We start from the raw sequence: 12,136 nt of genomic DNA, 5'->3' as shown, positions 1-12,136 counted from the left end.
GCGAGAACAGATCCGCACTGCAGGTTGAAGCTAACCTGAAGGAGTGAAAGTGACTGTCAGTCAGTTAAACTTACTGTCAGACAAAGAAAAATCAATGTGCCCTTCATTTCCTATGTATTCTTATTATCAGTCTTCTTATTATCAGTTGCATAAAATTGGTTTATTCAAACTTAATTCTTATCGATAGTTTCACTTCAAATGTAAATGAGGGAAATATTTGATATGAAATGTAATTTAAAAAAAACGGTTTATTCATTAACTCTTTGTTTATTTCCAAAATTATGGAAAAAAATATCATGATATGCTGTATATATATATATAAAATTTGTTTATAGTTTATTAGTTTTCTGCATCATTGATACACAAACTTGAAGTAAAAATGATTGGATGATTGTAATGATTTGAAGGACATGTGTCCTGCAGCGTCCCCATATGAAGAAGCAGCCGTGTCGGTCTTCATCACTGCAGCGAACAGCAGCAGCCAATCAGGTTCCAGCTTAACGCAGCATCTTCTCACCAGTTACCTGTAACTAGTCACTGCAGGTTTCCCTTTAAACTAGTCATTCTCACAACAATGACACATTTGTATGACATCATAATGTCACAGCTTTAACGGTAGGTGAGATTCGATGTAACATTTGTCATCGTGATAAATAAAGATTTGGGCCGTGTTTCCTCACAGCAGTGAAACAGTGTTGGTGGTCCGGACTTCTCAGCAGCCTCCTCCTGATACACAACGTGTTTTCTGTCATTTTAAATATTCTTTATTTGTGTGTGTTTGTGTGTGTTTGTGTGTGTTTGTACATCTGATACCACTGCAAACCCACAAAACTGCAATATATATATATATATATATATATATATATCCCAAATGTTCTGTGTATTTTCTCTGACAGCAACAGTTACTTTACAAATTGTACATTTTATGAACCAGCAGAGATCAAACAACCAATTTTTTTTTTTGTATATAACTCAGTAATGTAAAGATCACATTTTGATCAAAATAATTGCTATAATTCTGTTCCTGAGGGTAGTTTTATTGTTTTTATTCTCATTTCTTTTGTAATTTCATGGGACTTAGTCAGGCGTCCTTTTCTGTTGTTGTTTCTTTTGTGTATGTTGAAAAATAAAAACGAACACAGATCATGCTCTAAAATCATAATTCATTCGCATGAGCGATGTCCATCCAGTAATATAATATAGAGAGTCATTCAAAATAGTTTTACTTTGATGTTAATACTTTCACTTAATCAGGATTTTCATATTAAACTCCGTCTGAAGAGTCAGCGGTGCAGTAGATAAATGAAAAGGACTGTGAGGTTGCATAAGACACAAGAACCTTGGAAACTGTACTGAAGCGCAGAATTTCTATAAAAAAAATACTGAAATCACCTTTTTAATTTTTTTAAATTTTTTTTTATAATTAAAGCACAGTGGAGAGTTCAAATCAAGGCAGAACTGGAGGTGTTTGAGGAGAGCCGATCGTCCCACACACAGATGCTAACAGAGAGTGTGTGTGTGTGTGTGTGTGTGTGTGTGTGTGTGTGTGTGTGTGTGTGTGTGTGTGTGTGTGTGTGTGTGTGTGTGTGTGTGTGTGTGTGTGTGTGTGAAAACCCACAACATGTTGAGAGTTTGCAGCAGTACCTCTGAATACTGTAAGTTTGAACATTCCCCGTAAAAATGAAATGAGTTCTTCTAGCTGTGCATTTAACAAAGGAAAAGTCCACCAACAAGGAAAAAGGAAAAGAGACAGTGAGAAGAGGAGTAGAGAGGAGGAGGTAGAAATACAACATGCAGACACTGAATGAGAGTATTTAAAGAAGTAGTTGAATAAAAAAGTTGAAGAGGATTTATGTTCTCTTCTGGATTCTGTGACAGCGTATTTAATGTCTGAGCCGCATTTAATATGTGGAGACATTAAATGGTGTTTTTATGTGCGGAAGGTCACCTTAAGTCCCACCGAGACGGACCGTCGCACGACGGGACCTCATTCATTACTGCTGCTTCAGACACCTGGAACACGGACCCACCGGGGGTCTGCCAACAACAAACAAACATAAACACAAAAATACAATTAAAAAGTGCCAAGTTAATTTTCTCAGATGACTTGGCGTATCACTTAAAGACTTAAAGCACAAAGCGGAGCTCATTATGCCTTCATACATTCGGCGTTTGTTGCAGGTCACTAATTAATCTCCATTACTCCACAACGAGCAAAACCGCTGTAATTATGGGCCACAAATATTGATTAATAATCTGTGTACATAAAAATGGACAGAATCTGACAAGGACTCACTTCAAGGTTTATTTACCTCTGCTTTTTTTTTTCTTTTTCTTTTGTTAGTTTGGCCTGTTTATTATGCAAATTGCAGCTAATCCTTTTTGCCCTTGATGCACAGTGGAGTCCTGCGTGGACATGTTTTAGTGATGACTGTTGGAATTAATTTGGATTAATGTTACCTTTATCATATACTGTCTGTACGGCAGCATCATCGGTGTGTGAGCTCACAGCTCAGATTCTTCGCCGAGTTTCAGGTTTCAGTCGACGGCATTTAAACGTTCAGCAGTATTTCCTGTCAGCTGTTTACTCCTCAGAGCCTTCACATGTGAGGATTGAATCATCAGACATGTTCATGGCTGAATCTTCATTTTCATAATGATGACCATCATTTCTGTCACTGCAGACACTAGGGCTCGGTATGGTTTTGTAAATTTAGGGATTTGAAAAACGTGAGAAAAAAACTGACAATCAAACATTTACAAACTAGAAATAGTGAGTTTCAGGTTTATTCTTACATTTCTGTCTTCAAAACTTTACAAGTTTGTTCTTATTGTTTGTTGCCTCTCATACACTTTCCCTCACTCGCATATTTTCTGTGGTTTCTTTTGCAGACGTCCCGTCATGGAGCAGCATGCCTCTGCTCTGTGATCGTCGACCCACCAACAGTTCATGTCTTGTATCTCTATGCTGTTCTTTTCTCTCCCTGCTCTCCTCTCACCCCAACCGGTTGGAGGTTTCTTCCTGTTAAATAGTTTTTCTTCCCTCTGTTGGAGGTTTTTCTCCCTTAAAGAGGAGGTTTTTTTTTCCCTCCTAGCTTATGTGGGAATTGTTAAATTGTTGTGTTTCTCTGTATAATGTTGTAAAGTTCTTCTGTAAGAAATCTACTGTGTTCAGTGCCTTGAAATAACCTGTTGTGATTTGGCGCTATATAAATCTAATTTAATTGAATTGATTCAAATTTTCAGATGCAAAGGTAACATTTTATTGTGACCGCTGACACTGTGAGGTCTGCGTCACGTTTTTTTTTTTTTTACTTTTCTTTCTACAATTTATGCTCACGGAAAGATTTGATTGTGTCCAAACACAAACTGTGCTCAGGTGTGCTTCATGTCCACCAAACTCACCTCTGGTTTGTTTTATCTCCGCGATGCTGAACAGGTGTTCGCTGCAGGAGTTTGACCTCGTGACCTCCAGTTTTTCCGATATTTTACTCAGTAATATTTATGTAGTAATATGCAGCTCTGGTCAAATGATTATGGTACTAAAAGGGAAATGAGGATTTTAAACATAATGCTATGAATAATTGATTCAGCAGTTAACTTATCCCAGACTGACTCCATGATGATGAGATCAGGGCTCTGAATCTGAAGTTCTTCATGAGTCTGGCTGGATATCCTGCTATATCACAGAATTTTTATTTGCACTGGCGTTTCCTGTTTCGGATAAATCACGATCTGCTTGTTTCCCACCTCTTGGTCTAAAAACATCACCGACCGCCCGTCGTCTTTCAACATTCCTTTAACCCGACACATAACACCGAACATGTTGGCGTTACCGACTCAGGGCTAATGATCCGCTGAGCGCTGGTGTTTCTTTCCCCTTCAGACTCATTTTTAGGGGCACTGCCTTGTTACCAGATCTCCGCTCTTACTTTGGTGAGTACAATGTTATCGTGACCTGATGGCCAGAGCCGTTAAAGTGAGAATGGAGATTATCCTTGAAACCGGGATTTACTGCATTGTTCCATTGTAAACACTCTGTAAGTCTTTGAAGAGTTTAATCAATAATGAGTTTTTTTTTTTTTTTTAAGTATTTCTCCAGACTATTAAGAATCAAAATCAGAATCAGATTTATTGACCAGATATGTTTACACCGACAAGGAATTTCACTATAAATAGACCTTTTTCATTTGTATAGTAAATGCTGATAATAAAAGTTGCACGATCAAGGAGTTTTTAAAGGAGCACACATAAAATAGTATAAAAAGTAAGTAGAAGTGAATATTCAACATTTAACAGCATATATAAGTAAACACAGTGATTTAAAGCACTAAATATACATACGACAAAATGAATAGGAACAACAACAAACATATTATTCTTTCTGAAGGTGTTGATAAAAACAAAGCAATCAGGAAAAACAAAAAATGTATGAAAGAAATTCTAAATTAGGAGGTTGTGCTAAAATATTGCTTCATTGCTGGGAATTTGTTCTATTAAAAAATTTTTTTTTTCCCAATAACAACCTGTTTTATCCAAATTATGAAGAATCAGGGATAACACATAAATAGACATATACACTGTAAATAGACATAAAACATAAATAGACACATAAAGAGCGAGAGACATAGTGTAAGACATTCTTCGGCTTCAGTTGTGACAGATGTGACCTTTAAGTGTGAAGATTACCTTTATGAAACATACATCTGAAGTTGAGAAAACATCCGTACTGTTTGTGTCTTCGTGACATCCTGACTGTCACAACAACGACTCGAACTGCTTCACTAATGTGAGACGTCTCACTGACTCGGAAACCGTCTGCTCCACATCACTGTATCTAACCCAAACATGTTCACCGTTGCCATGGCGTCGTCTAATTAAAGTGTGGCTGTTATCCTTGTGTGGAAGTGACACTGAGCATCAGCGGCATTATGTGGCGCACCGATAGTAATGAAGCTGCTGCCTTGTCGTTGCCACACTGATTGGACGACAGAGGAGTGCGGACGTGTGCGACAGGTCAGGAGGTCACTGAGAGGAGTTTGGAGCTGGAGGACTTTTCAAGCTGATCTGGGTTCAGTAGGTGTTGGAGTCCTGACAGGAAACAGTGGCTGGTTGGAGGGAGCGGCAGCACCGACACGCAGCTGCTACAACACGATGCACTGACGCAAACTGGTGCTGCAGACTGTGGACTGGAGCAGCTAATCGACCCAGTTAGTGATTTTAGGACCCGGCAGCTGTGCAGATTTGAACTATAATGGACACAGCTACAATTACACATTCACACTTCATCATTATTTTGCTGCTGAAGAGCACGGATTTTTACTGCAAAAGCTGCTCTCAGATTTAACTGCAACTCCACCACAAGCTGCTTTCATTATTCAGTGTCACATTACAGCTTCTCACCAGCAAATGAAACAACATACACCATACCATAGTCACTGAGATGGGTAATCCCAAGCAAGTTGCAAAGGATGAGTCACTTTGGATCAGTGCTGTTTTGTAAGCAGTCTTAGCTATATATTAATTTAATTAAATTAATACAACAAAACCTGGTCCTTCTATAAATACGACAACAGAAGAAAACTCTCCCACAACCAGGAGTAAAATGTTGGTAGAGAAATGCTGGAAAAGTAATTACATTCATATGTAGCCTAGAAATACAGGTAATGAGTTTTTTTTTTTTTTAATTTATGATGGTCACTGGTTATTAAAATGTGATAATTTTGGCACATGATGTTCATTTAGTTTTTGTCTTTTGATAAAAAAAAAAAAGTGTCATAGTTTTAGTCAAATAATAATCATTCGATTTTTGTGAGTTTCAGTTGAGTAAAGTTTTTGAACATTTAGTCTGTGTCTGTTTGAACAGCTGATCTTCCTCCATTTGTCCTGTTCACCCAGGATTAGCATTAGCATTAGCATTATCAGCTAACTGCTCTCCCCGAACAGAAAGGAAATTATTCACTCACTTATTCACACGAATAATTCAGGTTTTTTTAAGCCTGGATTTTTTGTTAAATTTTTTTTTATCAATATCTGAGAGATCTTTCACAGCTTAACATTTAAAAAAAAAATGACAAAAGAAAAACCTTTTTCCTGGAGAGAGACAGGGAGCTTTGACACAGGAAAGTCACATTTTTACAGAAAATAATTCAGTTTCACATTTCATTTTTGTTTTTACTTTTGGATACAAACAATAAAAAAAAAAAAAAAATGCCTCCCACCAGTTTCATCATCAGATGTTCAACTTGTGTCTCAGTTAAATGTGCTTGTGGCAGCAGTGGGTGTTGCACCACGGAGGAATGTGGGCTGACACCGGTCTTTATTAAAGGCTGGCCGAGGCCCTGATCCCTCACTGAACCAGTGACCCTCCATCTGAGCTGCTGCAGCGGGTCACGCCGCCTCCTGGAGGCTTCATGCGCGGTGTCAAAATAGTGCCCCATATTGTTCTAAATGTTCATCGCATAAAGTATAAAGAACAGAAGCACAACGTGTATTCCTTCTCCAGAAAAATGTGTTCAGCATTCATCCAGCGCACTCATCAGCAGGCAGCACTTAACCCCTCCACCAGTGTTTCCTCCCTCCAGGCTCGAATTACACGCCTGCGACAGACACAGTCCCACAGACTGCTGAGATGTGTAAAGAAGTTGGAAATACTTGTGTACACACTTGTATCTTGTTCCCATGCACCTCTCGGGCTGTGTCAATAAGTAGTGAACGGGCCCGTCTTCAGCTGGCAGCGGCCGGCTGGTCCTGACACCCAGCGGGCGGGCGGGCGGGGGTGGGGGGGAGGGCAGCCTGCAGTCTGCCTGTCAGGGCCCTGCAGGGAAACACCACCCAGAGCTTTAATAGCGACCATGAGAAGCAGCCCAGAGGCCCTGTCAAACGGCGGTTCGGTTGTGCAAGCAGGCAATTTGCTTCTTTTTATAGATGGGTAATGTGGAACGGTCGTCCCGCAGGAAATCTCAAGTGTGGAAAATTCAACTGGTATTGTTGTGGGGCAGCTCAAAGCCATTTGCACCTGACACCATTTTGTTGATATAATCACATTCCTGTCTGCGAGTGCAGTGGAGTTTTAAAAAAAATGCAAAGCACCAGAGAAAGAGTAATCATTCCACACCAAATTTCCCCTGTGTTTAAAGTCACATGTGCCCACGGTCACGGTTAGGAATTGGTTCATCAGGAGGGGAGGACGAAGGCCAGAAACCAACGTCTCTGTGATCCAATTAAGAGGTTTAAAGAGAGAAGAAAGCTTCCGTATTTATTAGGCACATTTCTGTCTGCCGTGTTGCTCCAGTATTTAGTTGTACACAGAAAGTTTGGGGTGTTGCGTCTTCGTTAACGAGTCACTCTGCAGCTTCAGAGTGAACAACAGACTGTAACTCCTTCCTCTACAGTCCTCGTTAATAAGAACAACAGACAGAATGGAAAACGAAACAGAAAAGGATGAATGGAGCCTCAGATTACTGAACATTCTCACTATTCATGGAACACAAATGCTTTAATTGATGTATCCACATTAAAGACAACCACATGTGAAGACAATCCTTTCAATTCCAGTTTGATATTTCCATGCAAATGGAAATTAATTAAAGCGCTAATTAGTCGGTCTTGCTCACATAAGTCGCTGCTTTTATAGTCTGATTTCAAATGATTCCGGGATCACAGCTGCTTGTTCGTTTCAAACACAAATGGCTTCACACAGAAACGGCTTCCAGTGAGTGAAATGTCAGGACGCCGCGGTGCGCCGCTCAGATGACGGCCGCGTTTCCACGTGTCACCGTTCTTCTCAGTACAACTGTGGGATTGTTGGAATCAGTGTTGACGAATGAAGATATCCAGACGTCTGCACTTATGGGAAACATGTGGTCACTTTCACTCGGCATCGTTCATGTGTGGGCGACGGGACCGTCACCGTGTTGTTTGTTTATTTAGGAGTGATTAAAATGGCTTCCCTTTGGCTCACCCAGAATCCCGCAGTCGAGACATCTGAAAACAAACTCACTGCCGCCGTCTCGATGAAACATGAGCAGGGGAGGAAGTCGGGAGCTCATGTTTTATACAAATGTGATGATGCTTCAACTGCACGAAGGACGCTACTTCTCTATGGAGCTGCCCAAAGATGGAGTGTATGTATGGCATCTCATTGTGTTGTCATGCACTGTTATCTGCCATTTGTTTCTACCATAACAGTTTAAATAAATAGTACTTTGTAATTTTAATAATAATAGAGTGTGATTGCATTACTTCACCAATCTCAGTGTGTTGTAGCATCTTTGAGTTGAACAGATTCAAATCGAGTGTTTTGCACTGCAGCACTTCGCCAGCTTCTGATGCTAATTCACTCAACAGCTTCCAGTGTTGCCACCTCAGCACTTTGTCCATCTAGTAACTTCTCAGACTCCTTTAAGCCTTTGAACTGAAGGATATTTTCACTATAATTTCACTGTGATATCTGCTAATAGCTAAATAATAAATAATAAATAATAAATAGCTGACGTGTAGACCCACTAATACCTTGTTATTATTTTTTCTTCATACAAAGTGTGATGTAATGTCAGTCCTGTGTTTTTTGCTGTTTATTCTGATGTAAATGGCTAATGTGAAAAATATAACATTTTAGGATCCTGTCTTTAAGTGCCCTGGTTTGATTTGGCCCTACACAAATAACAAATATAAAATCTGCGTATTCTGCCCTACTACCTGCAGCGTCCAGGCTCCGGGGAGATCCTGTCTCACCTCCTCCATCTACATGGCTCGACGAGGCGTCATCGTCGCCAGCGTCTAATCGCAAAGACACTTAACTCATTCCATTAAATTGTTATCCACGACTATGTCTCCTTTATTGAATTAAAGTCCATTGAATTGCTTATTATCTGGTGTCCAAGTTGTAAAACATCTATTTTTGGGTTGTCGGTACAGAACAGTGCAGAACTGCAGGAAACAGAACGCTCACGTCAAAGCAGAATGTCAACATTCCGTTTCCACGACAACGCTTTGATTCTCTGACACGTGAACCGACTGTGACACGACAGTTGTGATTTCAGTCATTTCACATCCTGAAGAGCTCCGTTCACATTCGATTTACTGTGCTTACAAATTAACAGTTTGAAATGTTTGTTAATTTTCTGAAAGTTTATCATCAGAAGAAGAAGACTGTTATTGGTAAAAGATATATTGTTCTACTCTACTTGGTGACAGTTCTGATGGAAAACAACTTTAATTAAAGGACCAGAGTGAGCAAATGAACAGAGTCTGGTTGGGGAAAGATTTTAGTTTGGTTGGGATTTGAACTTTACTTTTCAAAACATCTTTTTAAATGTTCTGAAATCATTTTCTTAAGTGGATATAAAAATGAAATGGCTCTTTTCTTAGATTTGTCTTATTGTAAAGTGACTATAGTCGTGACTATGTAGTTGTTATGAGCCTAAATTCAAATGCTGTGAATCTCCAACACTATGAGTGTTTTTTTTTAAATTTTCTTTCAAAGAAACTACAAAACACTTGATTGCAAATTGCTTTTTTTTTTTTTTTTTTTAAATCCACACTGAAAATATATTTACAGCATTACACAACAAGTGACAAACAAAATAAATGAAAACAAAATAAAAAAAAACAGGTTCATCTTTCTTGCAGTTTTTCCATTAAGTGTTTTTTTTTGTTTGTTTTTTTTCAACAGCTACTAACCACTGATCCTTTCGCTGCCAACGACCTTCTGCTCCTTGAAAGAACTTTTTTACTAGTCAGGTTATCAAATATGTCCACACTACAGAGAAAAGAGACATTTATAGAACTGTGTTTGTCAAGCAATAATCATTGGTCCTGCTGAATTAAATGTAATACATTTTAAAGGTAACACTTTCAGTACAAGTCTTTGAATTAAAAGCAGTGGTCACTGACTCCGCCTCTTTCTGTCTCCATCGGCTCTCAGTCCTCTCACGACAAAGTGATGGTTTACTTTTGATCGGATACCGTGACGACGAAGGAGAATCTGTACAGGTAGGCTGGAGAGTGTGTGTTTATGCTGCATGCAGGTTACTGAGTGCATGTCCAAATCACACCAAAGTTACCAGGGCACCCCCTCAGGTGTCGGGCAACACTCCCACCAAGCTGGAAGCAGAAGAGAGAAACGGTTCTTGAGATATGCGACGGTTGAACACATGAACGTACTTGTACAATGGTGTGAAAAAGTGTTTGCCCCCTTCCTGATTTCTTATTTTTTACATGTCTGTCAAACTTAAATGTTTCAGATCATCAAACAAATTTAAATATTAGTCAAAGATAACAAGTAAACACAAAATGCAGTTTTTAAAAATGAAGGTTTTTATTATTAAGGGAGGAAAAAAAAAAATCAAAACCCACATGGCCATGTGTGAAAAAGTGTTTGCCCCTAAACCTAATAACTGGTTGGGCCACCCTTAGCAGCAACAACTGCAATCAAGCATTTGCGATAACTTGCAATGAGTCTTTTACAGCTGTGGAGGAATTTTGGCCCACTCATCTTTACAGAGTTGTTGTAATTCAGCCACATTGGAGGGTTTTCCAGCACCAACCCCCTTTTAAGATCATGCCACAGCATCTCAATAGGATTCAGGTCAGGACTTTGACTAGGCCACTCCAAAGTCTTCATTTTGTTTTTCTTCAGCCATTCAGAGGTGGACTTGCTGGTGTGTTTTGGATCATTGTCCTGCTGCAGAACCCAGGTTGGCTTCGGCTTGAGGTCACGAACAGATGGCCGGACATTCTCCTTCAGGATCTTTTGGTAGACGGTAGAATTCATGGTTCCATTTATCACAGCAAGTCTTCCAGGTCCTGAAGCAGCAAAACAGCCCCAGACCATCACACTACCACCACCATATTTTACTGTTGCTATGATGTTCTTTTTCTGAAATACGGTGTTACTTTTACGCCAGATGTAACGGGACACACACCTTCCAAAAAGTTCAACTTTTGTCTCGTCAGTCCACAGAGTATTTCTCCAAAAGTCTTGGGGATCATCGAGATGTTTTCTGGCAAAAATGAGACGAGCCTTAATGTTCTTTTTGCTCAGCGGTGTTTTTTGTCTTGGAACTCTGTCATGCAGGCCATTTTTGCCCAGTCTCTTTCTTATGATGGAGTCATGAACACTGACCTTAACTGAGGCAAGTGAGGCCTGCAGTTCTTTGGATGTTGTTATGGGGTCTTTTGTGACCTATCGGATGAGTCGTCGCTGTGCTCTTGGGGTAATTTTGGTCGGCCGGCCACTCCTGGGAAGGTTCACCACTGTTCCATGTTTTCTCCATTTGTGGATAATGGCTCTCACTGTGGTTCGCTGGAGTCCCAAAGCTTTAGAAATGGTTTTATAACCTTTTCCAGACTGATAGATCTCAATTACTTTCTTTCTCATTTGTTCCTGAATTTCTTTGGATCTCGGCATGATGTCTAGCTTTTATCTTTTGGTCGACTTCACTTTGTCAGGCAGGTCCTATTTAAGTGATTTCTTGATTGAGAACAGGTGTGGCAGTAATCAGGCCTGGGTGTGGCTAGAGAAATTGAACTCAGGTGTGATAAACCACAGTTAAGTTTTAACAGGAGGGGGCAAACACTTTTTCACACAGGGCCATGTGGGTTTGGATTTTTTTTTCTCCCTTAATAATAAAAACCTTAATTTCAAAACTGCATTTTGTGTTTACTTGTGTTATCTTTGACTAATATTTAAATTTGTTTGATGATCTGAAACATTTAAGTGTGACAGACATGCAAAAAAAATTGGAAATCAGGACGGGGGCAAACACTTTTTTCACACCACTGTATATACAAACAGATCTCTTGCATCATTTAGAGATAGTAAGACGCACTGAGCTTAAAGCCATTTACAATTTTTTTTAAATGACCTGTATTCATCCTTGTAGTTAGCCTTGTATTAATTCAGTATTGGTCATTTTGAGGCTCCATACTACCGGAGATATGACGGCACAACTGTTAACACAGTTTAGTAAAAGGATAGTTCAGCTGTTCGACTGACTGTAAATCTCTTTTTATGAGGTGAAGTAGAATTAACGGGGCTCTGTGGGGCCCACCCTGCTGAGGTACTGAACATACAGCATTAGACTGTTAGGAATACTGTATATCACCCAAATCCAAATGTAGCAGCAGTGTT

This window comes from Brachyistius frenatus, unplaced genomic scaffold (assembly GCF_029030835.1).
Source record: "Brachyistius frenatus isolate BFR_SWC_R1_liver_20210118 unplaced genomic scaffold, ASM2903083v1 Contig_59, whole genome shotgun sequence".
NCBI lineage: Eukaryota > Metazoa > Chordata > Actinopteri > Embiotocidae > Brachyistius > Brachyistius frenatus.
The sequence above is the reverse complement of the archived record's forward strand: the minus strand, read 5'-3'. Positions refer to the sequence as shown.